A 14007-nucleotide genomic window follows, 5' to 3' on the forward strand; every position below is an offset into this window, starting at 1 on the left:
ACTCACTTTGAGATCACTTCTCACATAGAGACAAACACCACCACCCCTCCGTTTTACCCGGTCTTTCCAAAAGAGAGCATAGCCAGGAATATTAATAGCCCAGTCATGTGAAGAATGAAGCCAGGATTCAGCAATACCAATTAAGTCATAGTTCTTCTCGTGCACCAGAGCTTCCAACTCACCTATTTTGCTTGGCAGACTTCTGGCATTGGTGAAAAAAAAACACTTTAAATCATTGTCCCATTTTGCACACTTATTTTGCATGTTTTTAATTTTGGTACAAATAGTACCATTTCCAATGGTTGTCTGTAACATGGGAACCTTCTTATCCTCTGCCATAACTCTCCCCCTATCTTTCCCCATTCCACCCACCAATAGGGGCTGACCCCTGTCTGACCTGTCTGCCCCGTTATAATCTAATTCAGTTCTTGGGGTAACTATAGCCAGATTCACGGATCTCGTGTTTCAGAGCTTAGGAAGCAGCTTCTTGACGGAGATATCCAGTCGGGGTGTCCGGCTTCCGTCACAAAGAGTAGTCAGGCAGACAGCAGCGACAGGTGGCAATTTTAGTTGAAGCTGATGGGGCAGATTGCATGAGGATTCAACAGAGCGGAGAGAAGGAAAGCTCATAGTGAGAGACTGAAGTGCACAGAGAGAGAGAACGTTTTCAAGGAGCAGGTACATCTTGCAGAAGACAGCTGGCAGACAGCACCCCTCCAAATCCTTCTGGTGGCCCTGCCCCAAAGCCAAGGATTACTGTTTACCCCAGGTTCAACCCAGTCATATTTGCAGTGTGACACTTTTTACTGAGTCTGCTGTCAAAATTAGCATTGGGATCTGCAACATCTGCTGGAAGCACATGCTTTGATACTACCGTTGCGTACAAGCACATGACTTGGCAACACAGAAATCAGTCAGGTGGTGTACCTGATCAAAGAAAGGTGTTTCTTCACTAGTTGCTGTTACAAAAAAAAAGCTAGCTTACTAAAATTGTTGGCACTACACCTGTTCACATACAAACTGCTGGATACAGCTCCCAATATATGACCTGTGTTGCCCCAGAGAGGCAGGTGCCCAGCAAACATTACTTTTCTGAGAATGCTATCCTTGTTCTCTTTCTTCTTGAGGAGAAAACAGTGTCACTGGACACTTCTGTTGGCAGCAGGGTACTCATGACCACAGATACTTAGTTCAGTAAGTAATACTAATGTATATTCTCTGCACTCTAGGTTAACTATGTGGGATATATGCAGCACAAGGCAAACCACTAGGAACTGTGTGAGATCTACACACTCCTCATGTTTGCCCACATCCTCCTCAGCATCAGGACCGTTTGGTCCCCACAAGTGCCCAAGAGCTTAGGCAGCATCACAAGAAAAATGCTCTCATGCAACACTGCATCTTGTATACCTTGGGGAAAGCAGCTACACTAGGCCAGAGCTAGGAAGTTGCTTACCTCATGCCACACAAAATTAGGCAAGATCAAGTTTTCCATTTTCTTGCTGATGCAAAAGTTTTCTGCCACTGGCAAGTTTCTATCAAGCTCTCATTAGGAATTAAAAAGGGAAGGGGGCATCCCTGTTACACCCTGTTACATGGTACATGCTAAATATGAGTGCAACATATCAAATATATTAACAGTAAAAAGGTTAGGTCTGAGCATATAGGCCCTTTACAAAATAATCAGGAGTATCAGGAGTAGGTGACTGGGGACAAAGAGAAGGCAAATTTATTAAATACTTTCTTCAGCTCTGTATATTCAAAGGAGCATGGGGGAGCTCATGGCCATAATGATGATGGTATTGACACAGCCCCAAGTGATCCACTGGAGAAAGTGCAGAGAAGGGCAACCAAACTGATAGGCATGGAGGCACTCTATGAGAAAAGATTAGAGTAACTGAATTTATTCTCTCTTGAGAAGAGGAGATTAAGGGGGGATATAATCAACATGTATAAATATATAAGGGGTCCATATAGGGAACTTGGTGTTGAGTTATTCACTCTATGGTCAACACAGAGGACAAGGGGGCACTCTTTATGTCTAGAGGAAAACAGATTTTGTCTCCAAATACGGAAAGGTTTCTTCACCATAAGAGCTGTGAAAATGTGACTTCCTCCAGAGGTGGTTCTGGCTAGCTCACTAGATTGCTTTAAAAATGGCCTGAATTCTTTCCTGGGTGTACTTAATATAAGTGGGTACTAAAATTTTTTTAGGTAAAGTTGATCCAGGGAATATCCGATTGCCTCTCGGGGAATCAGGAAGGAATTTATTTTTCCCCTGCTGTAGCAAATTGGATGATGCTTTGCTGGGCTTTTTTTGCCTTCCTCTGGATCAACTGCGGGTATAGGATTGTGTATATGGGATTGTATGGTTGGGTTTTCATTACTGTTTGTTTTTTTTTTTGTTGGTTGAACCAGATGGACTTGTGTATTTTTTTCAACCTGACTAACTATGTAACAATGAAACATAGTTTGCATAAGCTAGATTAGTCCAAAGGAATTTCCCCCTGGAAAATCGTAAGTCCTGTGAAAGAGTATTTGCATTCATTCTATTACGGACATCCAGATATTCATAGTATACTGGGTGGACAATTCTTACAATATCAGATTCAAACTAGGTACACAGAAGGGATCAAAAGAGGATCTGAGCAGAAACAGTGTTGTAGACAGTATGGCAAGTAACTTCCCTGGATGACCTATGTATATGAAGATCATGAGCTTTAAAGTGATTGTAAACCTATAACAAACATGGTATACTTACCTGCTCTGTGCAATGGTTTTACACAGAGCTGCCTCAGTCCTCCTCTTATCTGATTCCCCGCCAACGCTGCTGGCTACTTCCCTTCTCAATGTGAAACCATGGGAAGCTGCTTCCCAAGCTGATCCCAAGCCATGCTGTCTATGTCTATAGACACAGAGTACAAGACTCGGCCCTGCTTGACTGTTACAGGATTTGATTGTTAGCAGCAGGAGCCAACGGCTCCTGCTGTTGCCTCTCTCTCCTGTGAAGAGGGAGAGAGTGGAGAGAGCCACTGCTCTCATGCACAGCACTGGATCGAGAATGGGCTTAGGTAAGTACAAGGGGGGGGGGGGCTCTACACACAAGGTTTTTACATTCATGCATAGAAACTCCTACTTTTAAATCCACTTTAAGCCAGGGAGTCCCCAGATTACAGCAAACAATGGAGGCAAAAATAAAAAAAAATGAGTCTGGCAGTGGTAATGGTTGACACAGAAGATGGCAATGGAGGGGCATATATGCTGGCAGCTGTAGTGCAGTTTTAGCCACATGATTGGTATGGACATACAGAAATGTCCACTGGCCAGACAGATGTTAGAGAGGTCACTGTTGGTTGCACAGGGATAGAAGATTGAAATCCGGGTCAACAGTGAGTGGTCAAGAAAATACTGGAGCAGTAGGCAGAGTCGAGAACTGGTGCCTAGCTGAGGTCAGTAACTTGTGAACAGCGTAGTACAGAACAGCAGACAAAAGCAAGTAATTTACCAGGAGAAAGTGAGTAAGTAGAAATCAAAGGTTCTGGTAACAATCAGAGAAGTAATCAGAGCAGGTAAAGAACGTAACCTGGATAAAATGCAATTCATCCACAGGTTAGATCGGGTAAATGAACAGCTGAGGACCACTATGCAAGGTAGCTAAGTATTGCTGTGTCTTAAATTGCCTGCTTGTTACCAGTACAGAGATTGAACGTTCACTCGAGCACCCGTATGTGCTGTACAATGCAAATTCATTACCTCTAATGTAAAGTGCCCAGCCAAGTCCCTTGATGGTGAGCCATGTATAGGAACATGTGCAGTTGCTCTGGGCATATGAATCTTCTCTTACAGCTGTCAGTGACTTGGGCATAGCTCCATAGAAAGAAATCCAGGGATTTATGTGCATTAGTTTTTAATGTTGTCATGCTTCACATGGATGGCTTTCCTAGAAAAGTAGCAGCAGCTGGTTATGTCCTTGAAGGTGGAACATTGCATACTGTACATTGATGGAAGAAAGGATTTCACTGGATTTAAAGCAAGAACCCTGGCCAGATAAGCATTTGGGGTACAGCCCAATGAATAAGTGGGTGCTAGATTACCTGACGATCTGTGATGGAAAACTAGCCACTGTAATATTTAGCAGAAGAAGGTGGAGGAAAAAGTAGCATGTTCTTGAGCTCCGTGTTAGCTCAAGGTGTACCTGTAGCCTAAACTTTTTCCTCCTTTTAATTTTGATTAGAGTATTAAAGAATCAGAATGCCTGTCTGGTTTTACTACTGTCTGGGGCTATGCTAGAGAGATTCCTCTTAAGCAGGCCATAGACTGTTCGAGCCATGTATGGGCAGGCTGAATGTACCCAAGTTGATTGATCAATCAACTCTGGTACAATCAGCCTGTCGGATTGTGACCAAAAATACTTCACTTGTAACAAGTGGACGTGTTAGGTCATTGGGCGGAACTTCATCAGCAGGAAGGTTCAAGCTAAGTCCCTTCCCAATGATGTAACACTTATGGGGGAAGAGGTTGCCTATGACGTCACCCGCCACCATCTGTCAGGTTGGATTGCTTTTTTAAGGCACTTGCTTGATGCACTTGTTACAAGTGCTGTATTTGTACGTTTTTTTTTTTATCTACTTTTAAATAAATGTCGTGATTAGACAGGGACCACTAGATGTTCTTCTTTTATTTATTTATATATATGGAGGAATCCCCATCTGGGCCACTGATCGGTCATTGGATGGCTTATCTCCCAGATTTGTGGGACTGTGTGGATAGACCTTATTGGTCTTATAAAGGAGGTGAGCATTTAGTGGTGTTGGAGGTGAAGCGGTTGGCTGCACCGTGGCTCTTGCATGTCTCATGAGCACTTAATGTCACAGCGGCATATTCATGTGGATGGATGATCATCTTTATATGGACTTTATGTTCTTTTATTAATTTAATATTTTATTATTCTTTTGTGCTTCACTGTTTTGTCTTTCAAGAATATGACTGGTGTGGTAATGATCAGGGACAGTGGGCTCCATTCACAGAACCAGACTGTATGCAGTAGAAAAATATAAAAACCCCAATATTAACCAAAATCTCACCAGGAGAGAGGGACCAGAAAGAGGTTTGGTCAAGAAATGGGCCTTTAAATGATGACTCCCAAATAAGTGCAAACTACAAAGTATATTAAAAAAATATATACATAGTAATTTTTATTATTACAAAGATCGATACAATATACATTACACCAAAGGGCCAAAAAACGCCCTAATAGGAAGATTGAACACACATAATATTGTGTTATTAATGGAAATCCGGAAAACTGTTGTCGACATGTTTCGCAGCACATCTGACCCACTTCTTCTGAACTATTTGTTTGTCCACAATAATTTCACAAATACCTGTTAACTAAAAATAGAAAAAAAAGTATGTATATACACAAAAAAACATATACATAGATAGATACACACATAGCATATCACAACAGGTATTGTCTATCAAAAATAGGAAAACCACAAAAAAAAAAAAGGAGGGGAGGGAGGATGAAACAGAGGTAAAAAGTATCTAAATAAATTGTAGACACAAAAGAAAAACATAAACTGAAAATACCAAAAATACCTGACATATGAACTGTAAAAAGAATGAGTTTCAGTTAGGGAGACACATAAACCAGCTGCATTAAAGACCACGAAACCAGCAAAAATTGACACTTGCCCGACATCAAGATGAAATTCTGAGATAAAATCATAGATCATTCCAGGTTCAACACACAAAGTGTCTGTGTGCTAGGGAACAGTGGACAATAAACACACCCAGCAAATAGTAGGGTGGGGGAGAGAAAAGGAAACAAAAAACAAAAGTAAAAACAGATTAGATGCATTATTTAGGTGTTCTCAAGCAATCTTGAAAATGTCAATTCACTGCTGCTGTATGCGGTATTTACCGTTTGGTAATTACTGCATAAAGCAGTATTTAAAAAAATGGCCTTGGGTCCCCTCCAAAATCCATACCAGATCCTTATCCAAACATGCAGCTTGGCAGGTCAGGAAAGGGAGGGGACGAACGAGCGCCCCCCTCCCTCTCCTGAACCATACAAGGCCACATGTCCTCAACATGCTGATGGGGACAAGGGTCTCTTCCCCACAACCCTGGCCGGTGGTTGTGGGGGTCTGTGGCAAGGAGGCTTATTTTAATCTGGAATCCCCCTTTAACAGGGCCCCCAGATCCTGCCCCCCTCCTATGGGAATGAGTACCCCTACTTATTCACACAAACAAAATGTGCAGTGTAAAAAAATGTTTATATTAAAAAAAAAAATAAAAAGTCCCCACCCCGTTGTAACATTATCAACCAGGGGCATGCTGTGCTGATGACCTCTCAAGGGGATATTTTTCTTTGTGTCTATTTAAGTAAGGTTCTTGTGGTACAAGCCAAGAAAGTTTAGACCTCTAATGTATCAACTCTTCACTAAACAGAAAAGCTGCACAGACAACTGCACAAAACACAATATGCCTACAACATGCACAAGCCAATTACTTTCTAGCAAAATAAGCATGTACAATATGTATACACTAAGTAGACTTATTAACGCAAAACTTCTCCAAAGTCCTCAAGCTTATAACACGTCTTGTCTCTGTCTTCAAAAAACTCAACTCTCCTTTGTTACCACATGCTTGTTTCAAAACTTAATCTCCTCCCCTAAGCTCCTCTACCTCATATCCTGTAACCTGACTTAAACTAGTTTGAGTGCCTCATTTACATATCACTAGGGGGAGTTTTAGATTCTTAAAACAGCACATGGGCTTAAAAGTCTAACCATGCAATATATTTAACAAAATACATTTGCTATAAAATCACCTAAATATCCATAGAAACACAGGGGACATGTTTTTTTTTTTTTTTTTTACACTACACATTTTTGGTAAATGGGTAGGTGGGGGCGGGATCTAGGGTGGCCCCTTGTTAATGGGGGACTCCTAGATTCCGATAAGCCCCCCCACCCACATATCTCCACAGCCACCAGCCAGGCTTGTGGGGAAGAAGCCCCGCTGCCCCAAGCACCCCCCCCCCCATGTTGAGGACGTGGCCTGGTATGGTTCAGGAGGGGGGATGTGCCCTCGTCCCATCCCTTTCCTGACCTGCCAGGCTGCATGCTCAGATAAAGATCTGGTATGGATTTTGGGAGGACCCCATTGCATTTTTTGGCATGGGGGTTTCCCTCAAAATTTGGCGTGGGGGGTTCCCTCAAAATTTCTTTTAGACCCTGGGTCTGGTATGGACTAGGGGAACCCCACTCCAATTTTTTCTTTTTATTGCCAGCAGCGGATCACTCACAGGCACAGGCTGTCAGCTGGTTGTTAAGGATGCCAACGGCTGCCCGCTCTTTAACAAACATGACAGTTACTGGTTGTTAAGGAGCAGGCGGCCGCCAGCATCCTTAACCAGTAACTGTTATGGTTGTTAAGGAGCGGGCAACCGCTGGCATCCTTAACAGCCAGCTAGTGACAGCCTGTGGCAAGGACGCCAGCCAATTCCGGTGGAAACTTACTGCAGGCTTTCACTGCTAAAATAACACATGACTAAATAAAATAACTCATGCTCTGTTTTAGTTGCATATTTAGTAAATGCTAAAAAACTTTTTGAAAAACACTATGCAGTATCTTACCACATACTCAAGCTTTGTCGGATTGGATGGAGAGTATCTGTGAACAGCAAATTTCAAGTCTTGTCACAGATTCTCAATTGGATTTAGGTCTGGACTTTGACTGGGCTATTCTAACACATGTATATGCTTTAATATAAACCATTCCATTGTAGCTCCGGCTGTACAGGTCCCTCTCAAAAAATTAGCTTATTGTGATAAAGTTCATTATTTTCTGTAATGTACTGATAAACATTAGACTTTCATATATTTTAGATTCATTACACACAACTGAAGTAGTGCAAGCCTTTTATTGTTTTAATATTGATGATTTTGGCATACAGCTCATGAAAACCCAAAATTCCTATCTCAAAAAATTAGCATATCATGAAAAGGTTCTCTAAACGAGCCATTAACCTAATCATCTGAATCAACTAATTAACTCTAAACACCTGCAAAAGATTCCTGAGGCTTTTAAAAACTCCCAGCCTGGTTCATTACTCAAAACTGCAATCATGGGTAAGACTGCCGACCTGACTGCTGTCCAGAAGGCCATCATTGACACCCTGAAGCAAGAGGGTAAGACACAGAAAGACATTTCTGAACGAATGGGCTGTTCCCAGAGTGCTGTATCAAGGCACCTCAGTGGGAAGTCTGTGGGAAGGAAAAAGTGTGGCAAAAAACGCTGCACAACGAGAAGAGGTGACCGGACCCTGAGGAAGATTGTGGAGAAGGACCGATTCCAGACCTTGGGGGACCTTTCGGAAGCAGTGGACTGAGTCTGGAGTAGAAACATCTAGAGCCACCGTGTACAGGCGTGTGCAGGAAATGGGCTACAGGTGCCGCATTTCCCAGGTCAAGCCACTTTTGAACCAGAAAGAGCGGCAGAAGCGCCTGACCTGGGCTACAGAGAAGCAGCACTGGACTGTTGCTCAGTGGTCCAAAGTACTTTTTTCGGATGAAAGCAAATTTTGCATGTCATTCGGAAATCAAGGTGCCAGAGCCTGGAGGAAGACTGGGGAGAGGGAAATGCCAAAATGCCTGAAGTCCAGTGTCAAGTACCCACAGTCAGCTTCAGTCAGCTACTGGTGTTGGTCCACTGTGTTTTATCAAGGGCAGGGTCAATGCAGCTAGCTATCAGGAGATTTTGGAGCACTTCATGCTTCCATCTGCTGAAAAGCTTTATGAAAATAAAGATTTAATTTTTCAGCACGACCTGGCACCTGCTCACAGTGCCAAAACCACTGGTAAATGGTTTACTGACCATGGTATTACTGTGCTCAGTTGGCCTGCCAACTCTCCTGACCTGAACCCCATAGAGAATCTATGGGATGTTGTGAAGAGAAAGTTGAGAGACGCAAGACCCAACACTCTGGATGAGCTCAAGGCCGCTATCGAAGCATCCTGGGCCTCCATAACACCTCAGCAGTGCCACAGGCTGATTGCCTCCATGCCACGCCGCATTGAAGCAGTCATTTCTGCAAAAGGATTCCCTACCAAGTATTGAGTGCATAACTGAGCATAATTTTTTGAAGGTTGACTTTTTTTGTATTAAAAGCACTTTTCTTTTATTGGTCGGATGAAATATGCTAATTTTTTGAGATAGGAATTTTGGGTTTTCATGAGCTGTATGCCAAAATCATCAATATTAAAACAATAAAAGGCTTGCACTACTTCAGTTGTGTGTAATGAATCTAAAATATATGAAAGTCTAATGTTTATCAGTACATTACAGAAAATAATGAACTTTATCACAATATGCTAATTTTTTGAGAAGGACCTGTATGTTTAGGGCCGTTGTCCTGCTGAAAGGTGAACCTCCATCTCAGTCTCAAGTCTTTTGCAGACAATAACAGGTTTTCTTCTAAGATTGCCCTATATTTCACTCCATCCATCTTGCCATCAACTCTGACCAGCTTCCCTGTCCCTTCTGAAGAACAGCATCACCATAACATGATGCTGCCACCACCATGTTTCACGGTTGGGGTGGTGTGTTCAGGGTGAGGTGCAGTGTTAGTTTTCTGCCACACATAGCATTTTGCTTTTATGCCAAAAAGATAAATTTTGGTCTCATCTGACCAGAGCACTTTCTTCCACATTTGCTGTGTCCCACACATGGCTTCTCGCAAATTGCAAACGGGACTTCTTATGGCTTTCTTTCAACAATGGCTTTCTTCTTGCCACTCTTCCATAAAGGCCAGATTTGTGGAGTGCACGACTAATAGTTGTCCTGTGGACAGATTCTTGAGCTGTGGATCTCTGCAGCTCCTCCAGAGTTACCATGGGCCCCATGCCTTGGTAGTTTTGCAGTTGTGCCTTACTCTTTTCATTTTCAGATTAAGGATTGAACAGCGCTCCGTGAGATATTCAAAGTTTGGGATATTATTTTTACAACCTAACCCTGCTTTGAACTTCTCCACAACTTTACTCCTGACCTGTCTGGTGTGTTCCTTGGCCTTCATGAATGCTGTTTGTTCAATAAAGTTCTCTAACAAACGTCTGAGGGCTTCACAGAACAGGTGCATAGTTAAAGACACACACACGGGTAGACTCTGTTTACTAATTAGGTGACTTCTGAAGGCAATTGGTTCCACTAGATTTTAGTTAGGGGTATCAGAGCAAAGGGGGCTGAATACAAATACACGCCACATTTTTCAGATGTTTATTTGTTAAACATTTTGAAAAAAATTTATAATTTTCCTTTCGGTTCACAATTATGTGGCACGTTGTGTTTGGTCTATCACATAAAATCCTAATAAAATACCTTTACATTTTTGGTTGTAACATGATGATGAAAAGTTTCAAGGGGAATTAATTTTTCTTCAAGACACTTTATGTAGGTTTTTTCTTTTTTGTAGTTTGTTTTGTAACATCCTTGGTTACACCACATTGCTGAAGGTGCAGCTATGATCCATTATTATTGAAGGTATGCTTTGTGAGTGTTACACTCTTTAATGGATTGATGTGGCTGTACTGTTGTGGCTGCAACGTTTATTGTAAAATACTCTGTAAAGAAAGACTTATAAAATACAAATGATAATTCTGTTTGACACAGAAGATAACAAATCAATTGTCGACCTCAGCTGTTTAATTCAAATATAATACTTCTGTGACTCAGCCCCCCTCGAAATCCTGTCATGAAAATGTACATGTTAAAGTATAAAGAATTATTTGACAATACTGAACTGTGCTGTTTCTCAGGATCAGATTTTTTTTTAAAAAAAAGTGAAATGCTGCCAGATAATAGATATGGCCTTTTAGGGAAGAACATTTCCAAAAATAGACACAATATTTTTTCCATAATCAGACTGTAAGCTGTACAGTCCACACAACCTGTTAGACACAGTGAAGGCATTTTTTCATGGATATCCTTATATTTTTTCCATAATAGGCCACACCTCCTTAACATGAGGTAGTTCTGACCCAGAGTTCAGAACTCCAGTCTATTGTTGGTGAGAAAGTAAAGTGTGTTTCCTCCTCCTTCCCTGATCCATTAAAGGCTAATGCCATTTGAACGGGCAGCGTGTGAGTGATTGCCATATGGGAATCATTCCAAAGATTAGAAATCCTTCTGTAACCAATGCCATCAGTACGTTTTGCAACAATAAGGTTGTGATGGTCTTGAGAGAACTCTTTGCTTTTACCCATCATGAGATGTTTCTTGTGTGACACCTTGGTAATGAGACATCTTTTTATAGACCATCAGTTGAGATTGAACCAGCTGATGTTAATTTGCACTGGGGGCAAGATTGCTTTCTAATTACTGATAGATTTCAGCTGGTGTCTTGGCTTTGCATGCCTTTTTGCACCACCCTTTCTTCATGTGTTCAATACTTTTTCCCTGTGTCATTCCAATTTATTACACATAACTTATTTTTGGAACATATTTGTTTGAGTTTCTTTGTATGCATGGACTGCTTGGGTTGTTACTGACATGTGGTGAAAATTTCATGTCTATAGCACCTTTAAAAATATATTTACCTAGAAAAATGGTGACGTGTTTGTCCCCCCCCCCCCCCCAAGTCTTGGATCTGGTGGGGTCTCTTTCCAGGTGGAGGTAGAGGTCCCCCACTATTTGAACAATCACTCAGCCAGTTGGCAACAATTACCCATCATCACAAAACTTGAAATGTTTTTTTTTATTTTTGCCCCACAGAATATATTGTTTATTTGCCTGAACCCCACCATTTAATAAGCATGCAAGACAACTGACAGTTTTTTGTAATATAAAAATGCTGGAGGGTAAGAGTAATTACGTTAGACTGTCAGGTTTTAACTGTTTATGTGGAAGATGTTATCTTGTTGATATGTAATACTGTATATTGCCAACAGCCCTGTGGAGGTTAAAATAGTTTGTGTTTTAGGGATCAGGAGATGAGCGTTTGAACAATGGTAATAAGTGTTATCTCTTATAATCACAGCTCTTCTGATTCTTGACCATAGGTTTTATAGTGCTACCCATAAGAGTAGGACACCAGGCAGAAAAAGAACACTGCACTGCCTAGGCAGTCCTAGCTGACAAAAAACACCTCTCTGCTATTGGCCTTTCATAACCTTTTTTTCTTTTTTCCTGGAATTTTTTCCTGGAAAAAAACTTCAATGAACAACTGGACTGGGCAACAGGCCCAATAATCTAGTCCCCCCAGTCTGACCAATGAGCACACACAGACCTTTAGCTATGCGCTGGACCAGGATGGCCAGCGAGTTCAGTGATCCACAGGGACACATATACCCGGGCGCTGGAGTTTGTGTTACCCTGGCTGACAGCCCCCCCACTTTGGCAGAGAAAATAATCTTTTGTGGGAACCTTACCTGCAGGCTCTACTGGATCTGTAAGTAGATGCCCCCTGCCTTCCCTCCCCAGATGTGGTGTGATGGTAGTCCCTAGGGTGTGTGCAGTGCAATGGGGTCTCCCCCCCCCCCCCCCGGCCTCTGATATATCCTCCTATCCCCTCTGGCTGCGCTCAATCCCCTTCTCCTCCAGTCCCTGGTGCTTGGACCGGCTTTTCCTGGCATCCCTGGATGCGATGGGAGCCTTCTCCATTGTCTCTGTGGGTTCTGCATGGTTGGGATTTCCCTGGGGTCCAGGAGGCTGCTTTGCGGCCACCTTGTGCTTCTCAGTGATCCAGCAGACATATTGGAGTGGACTTTTCCATTGACCTGTATAGGAGCTGCATGGCAACCATTTTCTTTTAGCCACACAGCGACCTTTTGCCAGTGATCCCCTTTTCAGGCTAGAAACAGAGGCGGTCCCTGGGACAGGAGGGCACGCTTTATGAGGCTCGGTCAGCACAGCGGCATCCACAGCTGGCTCACTGACCACATCCACTGGTGGCATCCATGTTGGAAGCCACAGCGCTCCCCTGATGGGTGGGTGGTAGTGAGTCCTCCCTGGGGTACCTCCCTCTCTCCTGCAGTTGGCCTGGGAGGGTTTATTTCCCCCTTCTTTCTTCCTTGGTGGTGTTATTTTTGGCAGTGCTTTGCCTGAGTGGGTGGGCTCTATGAAGTCTTGGTCGCATGCATCCCCTTATGGAAGTGTCAGGTTCCTTAGTGTCCTCTGTGCTGTCGGAAGTCCTGGAGTCGTTCATCTCCCAGGTGGAGGCACCATTGTGAGAAGGCGAGCAGGAAGCACCCCCACCATCACCTACGCCTTTGTACGTTCCTTAGCCCGAGTTGGGCTCCGCTTCTTCACGCTCTGTTTCCACTGTAGGCCCTGAAGATGCCTCCCCTGTTTCTTGGACAGTGAGTTTGAGTCCTCTGGCTCTGTAATGCATAGTAGAAAGTGCTAGTGACTGCACTGATTACTTGCGTGTGAGAGACACTTAAAATTGAGAATTTTACAGTAGTGGCCGATGGAGAGCCTATCCCCTTTGGTACACACGAGGCGGCTAGGTGCGTTAAGGCTTTTTCTTACCCTGCATACTTTGATAAGCTGATTTACAAAGATTGGGAACATTTTGTGGTTCCAAGGTGTTTTGCGGTACGTTACCCCTTTGAGGAGGCTCTTCTAAAGAATCAGACCTTGCCTCCTGTGGTGGATCCCCCTATTTTGAGGCTGAAAAAAGCAGTCTTGATAATACAGATGGAGGAGTCTTCCTCCTTTTAAGGAACTTGCAGACTGCTGGTAAGAATCGGTTACCCATTCTTTGTTTACCATTGTGGGGTTGGCGTTGCGGCCGGTGGTCCTGGTTTCTCAAATGTTACTAAATGGGCTCAGGTTCTGCACCAAAGTTTGTCTACCTGAGAAGTTGATCAGGTGTACATGGATCTGATTGACCAGTTGATCCAGGGCCTAAAGTACCTTGGTCGATCAGATCCATGTACACCTGATGGGGGGGGGGGGGGGGCTTGCCACAAGTCCATCTGGCTCAACCAGTAAAAAAAC

At 43.0% G+C, this 14007-nt stretch overlaps 1 protein-coding gene across 2 annotated transcripts in view; it reads left to right on the forward strand.

Moving 5' to 3' along the window:
* The window catches only part of SLC12A4 (solute carrier family 12 member 4), a 363765-nt gene that overhangs the window by 201906 nt on the left and 147852 nt on the right, over positions 1 to 14007 (forward strand). The gene's annotated exons all lie outside the window — the stretch shown is intronic.

Source organism: Pelophylax lessonae (assembly GCF_965119305.1).
Source record: "Pelophylax lessonae genome assembly, chromosome: 10".
Taxonomy (NCBI): Eukaryota; Metazoa; Chordata; class Amphibia; order Anura; family Ranidae; genus Pelophylax; species Pelophylax lessonae.